Below are 15484 nucleotides of genomic sequence, written 5' to 3'. Positions count from 1 at the left end.
ATGACAGTCGTCAGAGACAGTAAAAAGGAGACTTTCAAACCAATTGAGGTTAACAACATCCTCTCTTCTCTTGATTTTATTCTAGCTAGGAAACATTTTACTTTTTGATTTTTTAATACTTAAGTACAATTTAATGTGAATACTTTTTTTTAACTTTCACTCAGTTATATTTTTGGCTAAATACTAGGACTTTTAATTGAGTAAAATGTTTACTCTGTATCCTGTATACTTTCACTTAAGCATCATTTCTGAGTAATCTTTACACCCCTGGTAATGAGATTTCACAGAATGAGTGGCTTTTGACTCAATCAGTCTGCATCGAGGTATTTACTTGGCGCCATCTCCTGGTGGCCATATGTAACATCGTGCTTTGTGTGGATTATCTAAGGATCTATGCATGGGATTACCTTGTGTGGGGGCTTCTTTGAAAGATAATCGCCTCCTCAAAGTAATAGTATGTGATATTTTATGTTCTGTTTATTTTTTGTCAAGTTATAGGCAGAAACAGCATATAAGCAACACCTGTTCACATGAAACATAAATGTCAAAGACATTTAATTAGCTATTACTCGCTATATTTTTGTCCATGAGAAAACAGGCTGGTTGTATTATACTCTTTGAGAGCTTACCAACAAAATATGACACACAGCTATTTGATGAGTTTGATGTTTTTACTGATATGTACCGTGCAATTTTATTTATCATTAATCATTAAAACGGAACACTTCTTATTTGTCTGTGAATTTTACAGTTTTAGTCAGTATGTCGACATGCATTGGAAAGTAGAGCTTCTAAGCTTTCAAACGATACATAGTTTGTGTTGGTCAAAACAGTAGTTATTAATATTTTAACTTTTTTTTTCTCGCAGGCCTCTATATTAACAAAATAATATTGCATGTTATCCTTCAAAAACCAAAATCATAGGACACAAACAGTTTTTTTGATATAGGAAGTTCTTTAGTTGCTCACTTCAAAGTATCCATACCCTAAGTTATAGTAATGACTTTTGGCAAGTGATTTAAAGCAGTTCAAGCTTTTGTTTTGTTTAGTTTTTTGTATAGATTAGCCCATGTCTCCACAAAGCAGACATTTTTTTGTGAGGTACCAGGCAGAGCCTGTCAAAGCAGCAAAGTGAAAACATTAGGCCCACATGGGTTTGACCAAAGTTTGAGCAAACCCTTAATTAGTCGAAGTACCTCTGACCCGACCAGAAATAAGCAAGGAATCAGCTCAAGAGATGAAGACAAAGGCAAACACAGTTCTACCACACACACACTCGGCGCTAATTCAAGCAAGAATGCTTATAATTAGGCCTACTCTCCCATTCTTCAAATTATTTAGGAGGGGGAAAATCTGACCGCATTGAAATGGTGACAGGACAGGATCCTATCTGCAGGGTTTAACCTCATGATCAACAATGTGGAAATAAAAGCTTACAATTCACTTTGAAACTTTGATGCCTTTTCTGCTAAGTTGATTTCACTACATGGCTTTCTGTAATTTTTTAAGCCTGTTCCTCTTCTTTTAAGTGTAATGTCTGCAGTCTTCAATTGAAATATTTACCATAAAGACTAAATGAAAGGCATTCGCAAAGCTTTTAACTTCCATAATGTGACGTGTTTCTGAGGAAAACAGAATGTTCTGCTGGAAATAACGTAGAGCAGGACTTTTATTTAGAGATTTGATTGGATGAAACATTTTGGTCCATTATTGGTTAATATTATTTTTCCCTCCTTGCAAGGCTTTGAATACATCAGCAGAAAATATAATTATTTTCCAAGATGGTAAAATTATAAAATGTTAATAAACAAATTACATAAAAAAATAAAAGAAAATTACATGCATGATGAATTGTGTACAGTAAGACAAGAAATGTGTATTAAAGGCAGGGGTGTAGGAATATTCTCAAAAATGGGGGGAAACACGAACGGAACAGAAACAGAACATTTACAAAACATCAGCATTTTTTATGACAGATCTTTAATAATTACTCGGCCTGACGATTTAACGCGTTAATTCAGTACGATTAATTTGACTAAAAATAATGCGTTAAAAATATTTACGTAATTAATCACAATGCCCCCCTGACCGTAATAAGGAAGATTCCTTAGAAATGCAAGCTTGTAGTACCACCTGTTTACTCCAGAGGGCAGTATGTGAAACTTCAGCTGTACGGCAATGTGCAGTTTATACAGTGAAGAAAACAACCATCCAGCAGACACACAAAACAAACATGTGTTACGTTCTTGCGTTCAAAACACTTGATGGAGCGCAAATTCGAACTAAGGGATCTCAAGATGTGTTCTATGCATTAAACTATATTTAACTTGACACAGTGACCTAAAAATGTTATGTTTATGATGCAACACACCCAAGATGCTACACAAGCATGTCTGACGCAGGTGTTCATTGACAGGTCCTTAAACAAGCCCTCTTAATAAATCTGTGTGCGTGTGTATGTTTGTATATATATATATATATATATATATATATATATAATTTTTAAATATTTAATGATAACCATGTATCATTCTTTCATCATTATATTTTCAATTATTTTTATATGAGGGGCTTTCATATTTGTATATGCGATTAATCACGATTAATTAATCGGGACACCATGTAATTAATTCGATTAAAAATTGTAATAGATTGACAGCCCTAATAATTACTAAACAAATTATTAAATTATTATTATCATTAATAATAATAATTATTATTATTATTAACTCATTATTAAAATAAAAACTAAAATGTAGAAACTATGGATGAATGAACATTTTCATATTAAACAAAATAATTATCATATATTTTAAAGACTGTCAAACATTTCAAATATTGGTCCAATCAGCTAGAACCAAAGAATCAAAGCACAACAAACAAATAAAACAAAAAACAACCAATCCATGTTCCCCACAGTTATAATGGTTCTTACCCCACCCCCAAACATTTGAAATTTCATCCCAATTTATTCCCCCATATGTTGTTTCAAATCTATATGTCTTTTATCCTTCTGTGGAACACATAAGGTGATGTTAGGCAGAATGTTAGCCTCAGTCATCATTTACATTTATTGCGTCTTCTTTTCTCTATACAATGAAAGCGAATGGACACTGAGGTTGATAAACCCTTTAGTGCTCCACAGAAGACAGAAAGTAATATGGATTTGGTGAGTGAATGATGATAGAATTTTAAATAGTTGGGTGAACTAACCCTTTAATGGTTAACATTTAGGAAAATTAGCCTATAAGCTTTATTAAGATAACTTGAAATATCATTTTGATTTGTGATATGATCATCCACTCTCATAGCTTCACGTGACTGAATAAAATGCAGATCAAGTTTTTTGCACGCTACCATTAGTAACTTCAACAATAAGCCCTGCAAATGTTTTCCAAATGCAGATGACTTTTAAATACCATCAGATTTTAGCTCCACGTGCGAATGGCTTGCCGTTGTCTACTTAGCTCGTTGGTGGTTGGACTGACCTTTCAAACTGCGATGCTTCAGGACTCTGTCCATGCCCGCACACAACTCAAGCTTTGTGTACCATCTCTGGGACATGTAGGCTAGAGGCGTTGTACTCTGTCAGAATCTAGACAGCAGAAAAAGAGCTTTTGTTCTGTGAAAAAAAGGGACTGGCCTGTTCTGAGAATTAGTGTATAATGGTTTTCAAACAAGTTCGTAGAGTTGCTTAAATGTTCGTTCAAATGTTTTGGGTTTGTAATGAAGGTAGATGAAAACGGTTGACTAAATTTGCAACAATAGATATTTATTGTTGCATGCCCAGGGCCTTTCAAAATACATTCAAGCTTTGAAAAGGCGTATAATAGAGCAATTAGAGTGTAAAATGTTTCAAGACAAGTTTATTTATATATTTAATTACATTTGGCTAAACTGTTTTATTTAAGCTTTAGCAAAAAGTTGCACTCGATTGCATTGCATCTTTTATTATTTTTGGGCTGTAATGTAAACTTTTGGAGTTAAATGGCCTTATGGCTTGGAGAGCCTATTAAACATATGATATCTAGGTTCTTTGGTGAGGTTTTTGATTACTGAGATCACATTTTTAGATTTTAATTGAGAATCTGTGGCAATTTCTGAAGTATATTACGGTATATTGTAGAGGTAGACCAATATACTGTATCGGTTTAACCGATAAATCATTGTGGACAATTGCTTTTTGGAACTATCAGGTATCAGCAAAAATCTATGCAGATAGTTGCCGTTGGTTTTTTTTGTGTGGTCCTCAACATTTAGAACGGCTTGATTGTACAGCATTACAGTAGCCTCACTAATGTCTCGTGGGGATTTGCTGTGTTTTAACCTTTTATCATTGACAATATCCATCCATATTTTGTTCACTTCAATGCATTTTTTTTTTCATATGAAAATTAAGTGTTCTAAATTGAAGTGAGTGCTTGCAAAAAAAAAAAAAAAAAATTATACATAAAATTGTGCCCCATCATCACATCACATCATGTCTCCAACTATATATATATATATTGTAAAAATCAATAATATATATATATGTGTGTGTGTGTGTTTTCTTCACCAGATGAGGTTTTTTTTATTGTTATTTACAAAATATTAATCTTGTATATATATATATATATATACAAAATCTTCCATTTGTTGAATATACAGGCTATAGAAAGCTTGGTAAATTTGGTAAATACATAAAAATAAATCATTGAAACAGAGCCAAGTATCCATCATTTCAAAATAAGAGTCCCCAATGTATTTATAGTTAAAAGTCTATAACTATTGTTAAAAGTCTAATTTATACACCACATCTTAACTTTTTCATAGTAAGAAAAGACAACAACATATTTGTTATAAATCGATTGTAAAAACTATCGGCCAATTAATCAGTTATCGGCCTTTTCCACCACCTTAGTTATCATATCAGCAAAATCCACTATCGGTTGACATCTAGGATATTGTATGAACGCATATTAATGCCTTCGTTTAAGCTAATATGAATTTGAAATTATATTTATCTACCTTCTTATTTTACACTTTTGTCATTTGCTTATTATGTTAACAAGGGTTTTGCTAAATGCTGTCTATGATTGTTAGATCTCTCCTAACTGTCATTGCCCTCATTAACCATGAAGCTGTCTGCTTTCAGTTCAGCAGGATAATCTTAGATTTGTGAGCAATGCATTATGTAGTTTCATAAGAGTGACTAATTGCCTTTTATTTCTATATGTCTGACTATAAAGTCATCATTTATTCTCTTTTTGGCCTGTGTGGCCTCTCTGACCTCTGACACTGTGACAAATATTTGTGCTCTCAACACCCACAGTATGGTACACAGTGTATTCAGTTCTGCCCTAGCCTCCCCAGCTGTCATAACCAGTCTGTCTCAGTCTCATAAGTAGCCTAATTTATATCAGACTTAAATAGGGACAGTAGCCCAGCTGCAAACATAAGCAGTATTGTCTCTCACTAAAGCAAGTGCATTTTGTAAAATGTTCAATGTATCCTATTCTGGTTCAGTACTGGTACATTCTCTTTAATGCCTCTTGCCACAGGCCCAAAAGCACATTGCATGAATGTGGCTGGAGAAAAAGCTGCTCTTTTGTTTCTAGCCCCGTCATCAACATGGCTCTCTATGCACAATGTTAATGTCTCTTCACAAAGAGCAAACGGTAGTGCACTGCCCTGAGGCATGCTGTTAAACCTAGTCATGTAATGCATGTACTGTAAGCACACACACACATACACACTCAAACATACCAGTGGCCCCATAAAGTATTTGAACACTTAAGCCACACTTACAAATTCATGAATTTCATTGCATTAGATAACAAAATATCAAACTAATTCACGTCTGCATCAAATTATAGCAGTCTTTTTCTTACAAACAAACTATCTGTCATTTTTGCAATTAAATGTTTTTAAGGTTAAGAAATATTGTTATTGTTGTGGATGCATTAAAAAGTTCAATTTTGTTGTCCCAGCAGTGTAAGCACATGTTCCACTAAAGGTCTGGTCACTAAGCTTTAGGCATGCTACATCTTCTTGGACCTCCCAACACATATCAGCAGCAGGATAATATGCAATGATTTGGTCTTTATGTTTTTAAATAGTACAGGTAAAAATTTACAATAAGGTTCTATTTGTTAATAGTTAATGCATTAGGTATTGTGAACTAGCTATGTTTTTTTTAACCATTTATTCATAGTACATGGTAATTTATAAATATACTTTTGTTCATTGCTAGTTCATGTTAATTCATAACTAATTAATTAATATAATTGTATACAACTTTTAAAGTAATTGATCATTGCTGTAAAAGTATTATTCATTGTCAGTTAATGTTAACTAAATGTGTTCATGAATGTTAACCATATTGTTAATTATAATTTAATTAATAAATTAAAATAATAAATTATATATATATATTTTACTCCATTTTCAAACCATGTAGCAAGCCATGCAGCTTTGAATTGAAATTTGGTTCCCCTTCTGTCGCTCTCTCCACGTTGTGTCAGAGAAGCGACACTAGGGGTCTCTCTTGAGCACCGATATTCACCTCTGAACTATGAAAAAAGGCCAATGAGAGTTGGCAACCAGTATTTGCATGTCCCGCCCCCGGACATACGGGTATTTAAGCGGCGCAAATACGGGAGTTCATTCAGAAAATTTCTTCAGAGCCGATGGTCGTGTTTGCTATCCTCTGCTGCATGCTGTTGGATTCTACGGCGCACAACAGCGGCTTTCTCCTGTTTGCACGGCTGTGCACTTCCTGCCCCTGAGCGCATCGACAGTTGCAGATAAGAAAGATCTCTCACGAGTTCTTTCATTCATAAAAGAGTGATTTTATTTAAAAGAGTAATTTCCTCTAAAAGAGCAAAAAGCACAGCGGCGTTGAACGTCCTTTTAAGGACGCGTCTTTATAAAGATGCCTTTCCGCCCCTGTGTTGTTCCTGGATGCGGTAGAGTACTCTCCGCTTCCGACGGCCACAGGCGTTGTCTCGTGTGTCTGGGCAGTGATCACACTGAGGCTGCGTTTGTGGATGGTTCGTGTTCTCATTGCGAGAACATGACCATGACAACGTTGCGGTCGCGGCTTGCTTACAACCGTAAGCAAGCCACTCCAGCCGCCCCGCCGCTCCTTCTTCCCACGGGATTGAGGACGATGCGGCTGGCGATGGAGGCGATCCGAGGATGGCAGCGGGTGCAGCTCCGCCGGTACGCCCCTCGGACCACCCGCGCCCCGGCACGCTCGTTGACTCCCGTCCCCGCTCGAGGTGGCGGCGACTCGCCTCACAGCCAGTCAGCCTACCCTCTTGCGACGGAAGCAGATGAGTTCGCCGCGACATCGGAGGGCGTGGGCTCTGATGCTGAGGGCTCCTCTGGGCTGCCGCCTTCGGGCTTGCACGCCCAGGAGGAGGCCGACGCACAGATGTCCGATATGCTTTCCCGGGCAGCCAACAGCGTGGGCCTGGATTGGAACCCTCCATCCTCCCACAGCCATCACGGCTGGACGATTGGTTCTTGGGCGTGGCTGCGCCACTGGGGTTGATGCATATGAGACCACTTCAGCATTGGCTCCAGACTCGAGTCCCGAGACGAGCATGGCGCCACGGCACGCACGGCGTGGAAGTTACCCCTGCCTGCCGCCAAACCTTCAAACCCTGGACAGACCTCTGCTTTCTACGGGCAGGAGTACCCTTGCAGCAGGTGTCCCGTCGCGTTCTGGTTACAACCGACGCCTCCAAATTGGGTTGGGGCGCCGTGTGCAACGGGCGCCCAGCCGCAGGCCGGTGGAACCGAGGCCCGCTGCGCTGGCACGTCAACTGCCTAGAGCTGCTGGCCATGTTTCTTGCCCTGAAGAAATTTCTTCCATTGATTTGTGGCAAGCACGTCCTAGTCAACCTCAATGTGATAGCGGACGCGCTGTCAAGACAAAACTTGCCCGGCGGAGAGTGGAGGCTCCACCCCCAATCGGTCCAGCTGATTTGGGACAGGTTCGGCAAGGCCCAGGTAGACCTGTTTGCCTCCCAGGAAACCTCCCACTGTCCGCTCTGGTATGCCCTCACAGAGGCTCCCCTTGGGACAGATGCTCTGGCGCACAGCTGGCCCGCGGGGCTGCGCAAGTACGCTTTTCCCCCAGTGACCCTTCTTGCACAGGTGCTATGCAAGGTCAGGGAAGACAAGGAGCCAGTCACTCTGGTGGCCCCCTGCTGGCCCAACCGGATGTGGTTTTCGGATCTCACGCTCCTCATGACAGCCCCTCCCTGGCGAATTCCCCTGAGGAAGGACCTTCTTTCTCAGGGACGGGGCACGCTCTGGCATCCGCATCCAGACCTCTGGAATCTCCACGTCTGGTCCCTGGACGGGACGCGGAGGATCTAGCCGGCCTACCTTCGGCCGTCATAGACACTATTAACCAAGCCAGAGCCCCTTCGACCAGGCATCTTTACGCCCTGAAGTGGCGTCTGTTTGCGGACTGGTGTTCTTCCCGAGCCGAAGACCCGCAGAAGTGCGCAGTTAGGTCAGTGCTCGTGTTTCTTCAGGAGAGGCTGGAGAGGAGGCTGTCCCCCTCCACCCTCAAGGTGTATGTTGCCGCTATCGCGGCCCACCACGACACGGTAGACGGCAAGTCTCTTGGTAAGCACGACTTAATCGTCAGGTTCCTAAAAGGTGCCCGGAGGATGACTCCCTCCCGGCCTAACCTGTTTCCCTCCTGGGATCTCTCGGTCGTCCTTATGGGACTTCGGAGACCCCCCTTCGAGCCGCTTGACTCAGTTAGACTCAGGGCCCTCTCTCTCAAGACCGCCCTGCTGATCGCGCTCGCTTCCATCAAGAGGGTCAGGGACCTTCATGCGTTCTCTGTTAGCGACGCTTGCCTGGAGTTCGGTCCGGCGGACACTTTCGTGATCCTAAGACCGCGACCGGGCTACGTGCCCAAGGTTCCTACCACACCCTTCAGAGATCAGGTGGTGAACCTGCAAGCGCTGCCCCGGGAGGAGGCAGACCCAGCCCTTTCACTGCTGTGTCCAGTACATGCCTTACGTATTTACCTGGACCGCACACAGAGCACCAGACGCTCTGAGCAGCTCTTCGTCTGCTTTGGGGGACAGCAGAAAGGGAATGCTGTCTCCAAGCAGAGACTCGCCCACTGGGTTGTCGACGCCATTTCCCTGGCTTATCACACCCAGGCCGTGCCCCCCCTTTGCGGGTCCGAGCCCACTCCACCAGGAGTGTTGCGTCCTCGTGGGCACTGGCTAGGGGCATTGCCCTAGCAGACATTTGTAGAGCAGCGGGCTGGGCAACACCTAACACTTTTGCGAGATTCTACAATCTCCGAGTTGAGTCAGTATCGTCCCGTGTTCTCTCAGGTACCGAGCCCGTAGAACTCGGTGGCACGTCCACGATCTGACCGGGTGAATCGCTTGCACCCAGCGCCCTTCCCCCTAACCAGGGGAAACAGTGCGCCTTCTTTCCCAGGAGATCCCAGGTTTGGGACACTGGTTGACTCCTCCCTAGCCCTCGTGGGTCGCAGTTCTGCGGAGGAACTCGCCGACCCAAACCACTGCGGGTACCACTAGCTACCCTGTACTGGTATAGGTGCCCCACAGGTAAGGCCTCCTGTTCGGACTCCCCCTGTGTGTAAAACCACGGTTCTGTCCCCTCACAAGAGTTGACTCCGTGTTTTCCTTAGGCAGTTACAGCTGCCTCGGGTGCCGTGCTGTATGCTTCCCCCCTCTGCGAGGCTGGATCTACCACCGCACTACTGTTCCACATAAGACCTAAGTATAGGCCATGCGATGTATTTGCCACTCAAAATTTGCCTCCCCTCCCGGGTAGGTGTGGCCTCCGCAGGGTCTTTTCCGCCCTAATAAGGGCTAAGACCGCCTTCCCTCAATGCGTGTAAGGGCCCCGGCCGTAGTTGCTCTATGCGAGAAACATAGAGAGAAAAGAGGCCCAGCCAGGCTGGCCCGTTCCCATGTTGGCGGCCGTCACCTTGTTCCCCCCTCCAGGGTAACGATAAGGAATCCTGATGGCTTAAATGGGGCATTGGGGAAGGGTACGTGCAGCCTGATACAGTTGGTCGTTCTGCACGTAGGAATACCTGCTCGCTTCTGTATCAGCGGATCACGTACACGGCTCAGCGCATGGCTCTTTTTAAGTGGACCCCTAGTGTCGCTTCTCTGACACAACGTGGAGAGAGCGACAGAAGGGGAACGTCTAGGTTACGTATGTAACCTCCGTTCCCCGATGGAGGGAACGAGACGTTGTGTCTCCCCTGCCACGTCGCTGAGCCGAGCCCCTGTTGTGGCCGGACCATTTCCGGCTCCTCAGAAAAATCCTGAATGAACTCCCGTATTTGCGCCGCTTAAATACCCGTATGTCCGGGGGTGGGACATGCAAATACTGGTTGCCAACTCTCATTGGCCTTTTTTCATAGTTCAGAGGTGAATATCGGCGCTCTAGATAGACCCCTAGTGTCGCTTCTCTGACACAACGTCTCGTTCCCTCCATCGGGGAACGGAGGTTACATACGTAACCTAGACGTTTTCAGCTGAAAGGGTCAAAATTATTTTAGTTTTTTTTCATAAGTGTGTTTGTGTGATTTGACTTTTAAATAAATGCCACTGATTTTTATATATTGCTAATGCAATGACATGCATACATTTGGGCCTTAAGTATTCAAAAACTTTTTAGGGTCACTCGATATCATTGGCTTAGATTTGGCAGGGGGTGGGGGTGTTAGGTGAATGCTGTGAAGGGGATGATTTGTTCCCCCCAATCATGCTGAAAATCAATGCTGAAAATAATTTAGTAAGAGATACCTTGCAATTATGTGACTGTGAGTCTGTCATAATCAGAAAAAAACTCAAGTCTCTCACACACAAAGCATCTGTTGTCTTAAACAAGATATTGTATATTGGTCATGCACATTTTGTGTGTGGTTCAGTTAATTCTTCTGTTCCCACTCTGACCATTTTAACGGCACATCAGTTGCCTGAACTTTGACCCCCTAGCTGACTTTTATGGTCTTTAAGTTGACATAAAAGGACACATTTAATATAAGCTTATGGCTACTAATCAGTTTGTCAGCAAAGTTTGGTGTGGCATGAAAAGTATTTTGAACATTTTTTTTTTTTTTTTTTTTTACTAATTTACTCATGAACGCACTAGCTTCCTAGTTGTCATAGTCCATATTTAGGCATAGTAAATCAAACTTCATGAATCAGTTATTTTAAAAATGAACTAGACTTTCCTACTACAAATATAGTTGGTTTGCATTGCTTTAAGACTTTTAGGTTCAAAGTGTTTATTATAGAATGCACAGTCTGTTAAAGTGTTTTCAATAGGTGTACTTAGTATAGTTTCAATGTGTATATCTCAGATTGTATATCTTCTGATAATCCAAATATTTGTACTTATAGTTGACAACTGTGGTCTGCAATGCAGTGTAAGTGTCTTCATTCATTCATTCATTAATAAAAGAAGTATCAAACAAGCCTATTAAATTCTGGGAAATAACGATGATACAGATTGACCACTTAACCATACTGATTTTCCTTTGAAATGTGTATAGGTGCTTTCACATTAGATCCTTTGGTGTGGACCCAAAGTCCATTTGACGTCAAAGTTTGGTTCGTTTGGAGAACTGTGAATGGCTATTGACTTATTGTTTGCGCTGTGTTTTTACAGACTGATCAAACTAGATTTGACAACAGGAATTTTCCGAAATTCAAACACCTTGCCACCAGTAGCCAAAACTGGAAGTATTGTTAACCAGTTTCTAGGTGAAATGTCCACAGGTTAGCATCAAAAGCAAGTTATAGTTTTAATTGTAAATAATGTAAAACAGTCAACCAGAATGTATATTTGATTAAATCTATGTCCTAACCGTAAACCCAACCATAAATCTAACTATCAGTGGAATAAAAATATAATTTTTGAGCTAAAATGCAACCTGCGACTCACACACACCATTGTTTTTGTGAACACAATTACTTCCTGGTTTCCATGGGTCCCAAACTGGTGTCTTGGAAAATCTTCATGTGACGCTATCGATCATGTGACGTGCTATAGTGCCACAGGGAAAGGTAAAAATTTTCAAATTGATGCAAAAAAAAAAAAAAAAAAAACGTCTTCTACGGGATCGTAAGTAATTCGGTAGATTATGCATTTCAGTAACTGGGCAGAATGGGCTCGATATCAGGGTACATGAACATTCAAAAGCAGCATGTACATTTTCTGAGTAATCATGGTAGTTTTTGAGATGCAGTTTCAATTTAAAAGCACATCTGGAGGCAAGGATGTTGATTTGGGGAAGGGGGGTCATACTTGCTTGTTTTGATTAATGTGTGAGTGTTGGGGGGGGTATACGGAATCTACGCCCCTATCTTTAGGCACCTGGATTCTGTTCCATTCGTTACGCCATGTCCTGCTTTTTTTAATGCAAGACATGTTTTGTCTGAACGTCCCTTGAATTTGTCATAAACATTTAAAATAGCATCTTTCTTCAAAATGCCTTCAAATTCTGAGTTTGTGCATTTAAGACCTCTTCTTCCTGAGACAGCTTAACAAAGCTATCATGTTTGAGTTTACTATACGTCTCTTGTCATAAAAACATTGTATATAATGTATCTTTGATTATCAGTTAAGCTATAGGTGGTTGAATTATTTCAGTGAACAGCGGCAGAGAATGTAGCACTCTAACTATCTTGAACCACCAACAAAATGTTACAAACTTCTCAAGGACACCATTGAAGATTGACTATCAACTTCCTCAATTAAACTCCTGTGTGTAGATTATAAACCTTATTCCTACACAGAATTTATGAATCTGTCCACAGACACAGTAGCTGTAGGCATTTAGAGAATACTGCTTCTCTTTAACAGGAGCTATTTACTGGACTCAAAAGTTTTGGGCTGAAGGATGATGGTACCAATGATAGTAAAGAAAAGAACAAAGACTTTCCCTTACACTGTAAGACCAAAGAGAGAGTATTAATCTTCTCTAAGGTCTTTATGGTCCAGAGGGTACAGTCTATGTAGCACCCCTCTGTCTACAGATCCCAAGCGTGACTCATTTTATGATGTGTAGCCATCATTATAGTATATATGTGTGTGTCTGTGTGTGTGTGTGTTTGTGTGAGTGATTATGTTGATTTATAGACACCTTTACAGTGCACAGTGACTTTGCATTGATTTATGTGTGCTGAGTGTCATTGCAACAGCAAAGTAGCTCTGGAGCAGTATTTTATTTACTTATTGTACTTATTTACTTTATTTATTGTAGTGTAAGAGAAAGGAATGCCCTAACATCTGATGCATAATCAGCTGTTACTAATATAATTTTCTCTGCATTCATTCTGTAATTCCCTCCTCTATTGAAGAAAAAAAAATACTAAAATCATATAATGTCAGTCAAAATGTCATGTTACTGATGCCCCCTATAGACTATTCAGCAACATTTCCATTTGTATACGTTCTGCATATGTCCGTTATCTGTTTTAATCCATATGTCCATTAAAAACCCACAGTGATTCTGATTATTTCCTATGCTACAGGAAATCTTGAAAACAACCAGCGCTTTGTGGTGACACATATAGTCCCTATAGTTTACCAGAAGGGAAATAAAATTTTTCCAACATGTACATGTCTCGTGGTATCATTATGTGGAAAAGGATCCATAACTTACAAATGATAATAATATCTTGTAAGCTAGTTCATTTGTTTATGCTTGTCTGTTTTCGAAAGCATGCTATAAGATAAATCGTGTAAAATGATTCATATATTCATAATTGAGTCAGTGTAGTGTGGTGAACACCATAAACAAATGCATATTAATTTTGTATCTTAACTGTAAAATGCATTAAGGCTAGAAACCCTCAGAGCAGTCAGGGATTTAGTGTGGATCTTAGCCGTACATGTGCTAGGACAGATAACCTGAGGTCCTCATTGCAGGGATGTCTGAATTACCCCTCTGTTTGACTTAGGAACAACATTTTAGTGTTGTTTTTTGACAAAAATAAAAACTTTAGCTTAGAGGATTGACTAATTAGAGATTTTACCATGAAATGTTAGATTATTGTTAATAATACCATAGTAAGCACTTTAATACTATTGTATTACATGCCCATAGCAACAAGTGAGTATTTAGGTAGTTTAGGTTGTTATTATTTACATATTCAAGCATGCTACCTTTTCTATCGTTTAAATGCGCAGCATACAGGATCAAGTCAAGAATGCAGCGTGAAGCATTTGATCATGATATAGATATTGGGGATTGTACTTGCATGTTTTGATTATTGGGAGATTACCTCACCCCCATCCCCCCTGGAATCTACACCCTTGAACGTATGTAAATTCATACACGTTGAATGCCTTTTTATTTTTTATTTAGTTTTGTTTTAAGTCTCTTCAATATGTAGAAGGAATACAGTGTGAAGTAATAGTTCACAATAGTTTTATGGTGTTTTTGGAGCTTGACAGCCCAGAATAACTAAAAACTTTCCTTATATATGGTGAAAAGAAGTGCGAATTTCTTTCTTTCTTCCTTCCTTTCTTCCTTTCTTTTTTGTGTTCAATGAAAGACAGAACGTCTTAAGGGTGTAGAGCGACAACTATTTTTCTGTTCATCAGAGACACTCTTTTATTGCCCATTTATAGCCCATTTTTGGCTATTCAACTGGTTAAACAACAGTTAAACAACTCATTGATCTAATGGAATTAAATTAGGAAATCTGTTCAAGAATGAATAACTGAAGCTGGTTAGAAATGCATGTTAATTTTTTACAGAGCGTTCCACCCTTTTTAGAAACACGCCATTATCATGTATAAACAGTTTTGGATAACTTGGATAAATAAACACTCATAACTAGGTTATATAATTTTTGAAAATCTACTATAAATGAGAACGATTAAACAATTACACCATTTGCAGTATTTCAACTATCCATTCCCATGCAGCTTTGCTTAGGGTTGTATTTCCTTGAGCTAATGCTTTGTCATCACCAGTCATTTTCATCATCTTATATACTGTATATGTATATTATGTTGTGCTAAATATATGCAAGTGACTAAGGACAGTTCACCCAGAAATGAATATTCTCTCATCATTTGCTCACCATTATTCCATCCTAGATTTATATGACTTTCTTTCTTCTGCAGAACACAAACAAAGATTTTTAGAAGAATATTTCAGCTTGTAGGTCCATACAATGCAAATGAATGGTGGCCAGACATTTGAGGCTCCAAAAAGCACATAAAGGTAGCTTATAATTAATCTATACAACTACAGTGGTTTAATATATATATCTTTAGAAGTGATATGATAGGTGTGGTTGAGATACAGATCAATATTTAAGTCTTTTTTACCATAAATCTCCACTTTCACTTTCACATTCTGAAAGTGAAAGTGAAGATATAAGTCCTAGTAAAAAGGACTTAAACATTGATCTAGTGATTGCATTGCTTCAGAAGACATATTAAATGAAGGATTCAT

This window comes from Xyrauchen texanus, chromosome 7 (genome assembly GCF_025860055.1).
Source record: "Xyrauchen texanus isolate HMW12.3.18 chromosome 7, RBS_HiC_50CHRs, whole genome shotgun sequence".
Lineage (NCBI taxonomy): Eukaryota > Metazoa > Chordata > Actinopteri > Cypriniformes > Catostomidae > Xyrauchen > Xyrauchen texanus.
Note: the sequence above shows the minus strand (reverse complement) of the source record.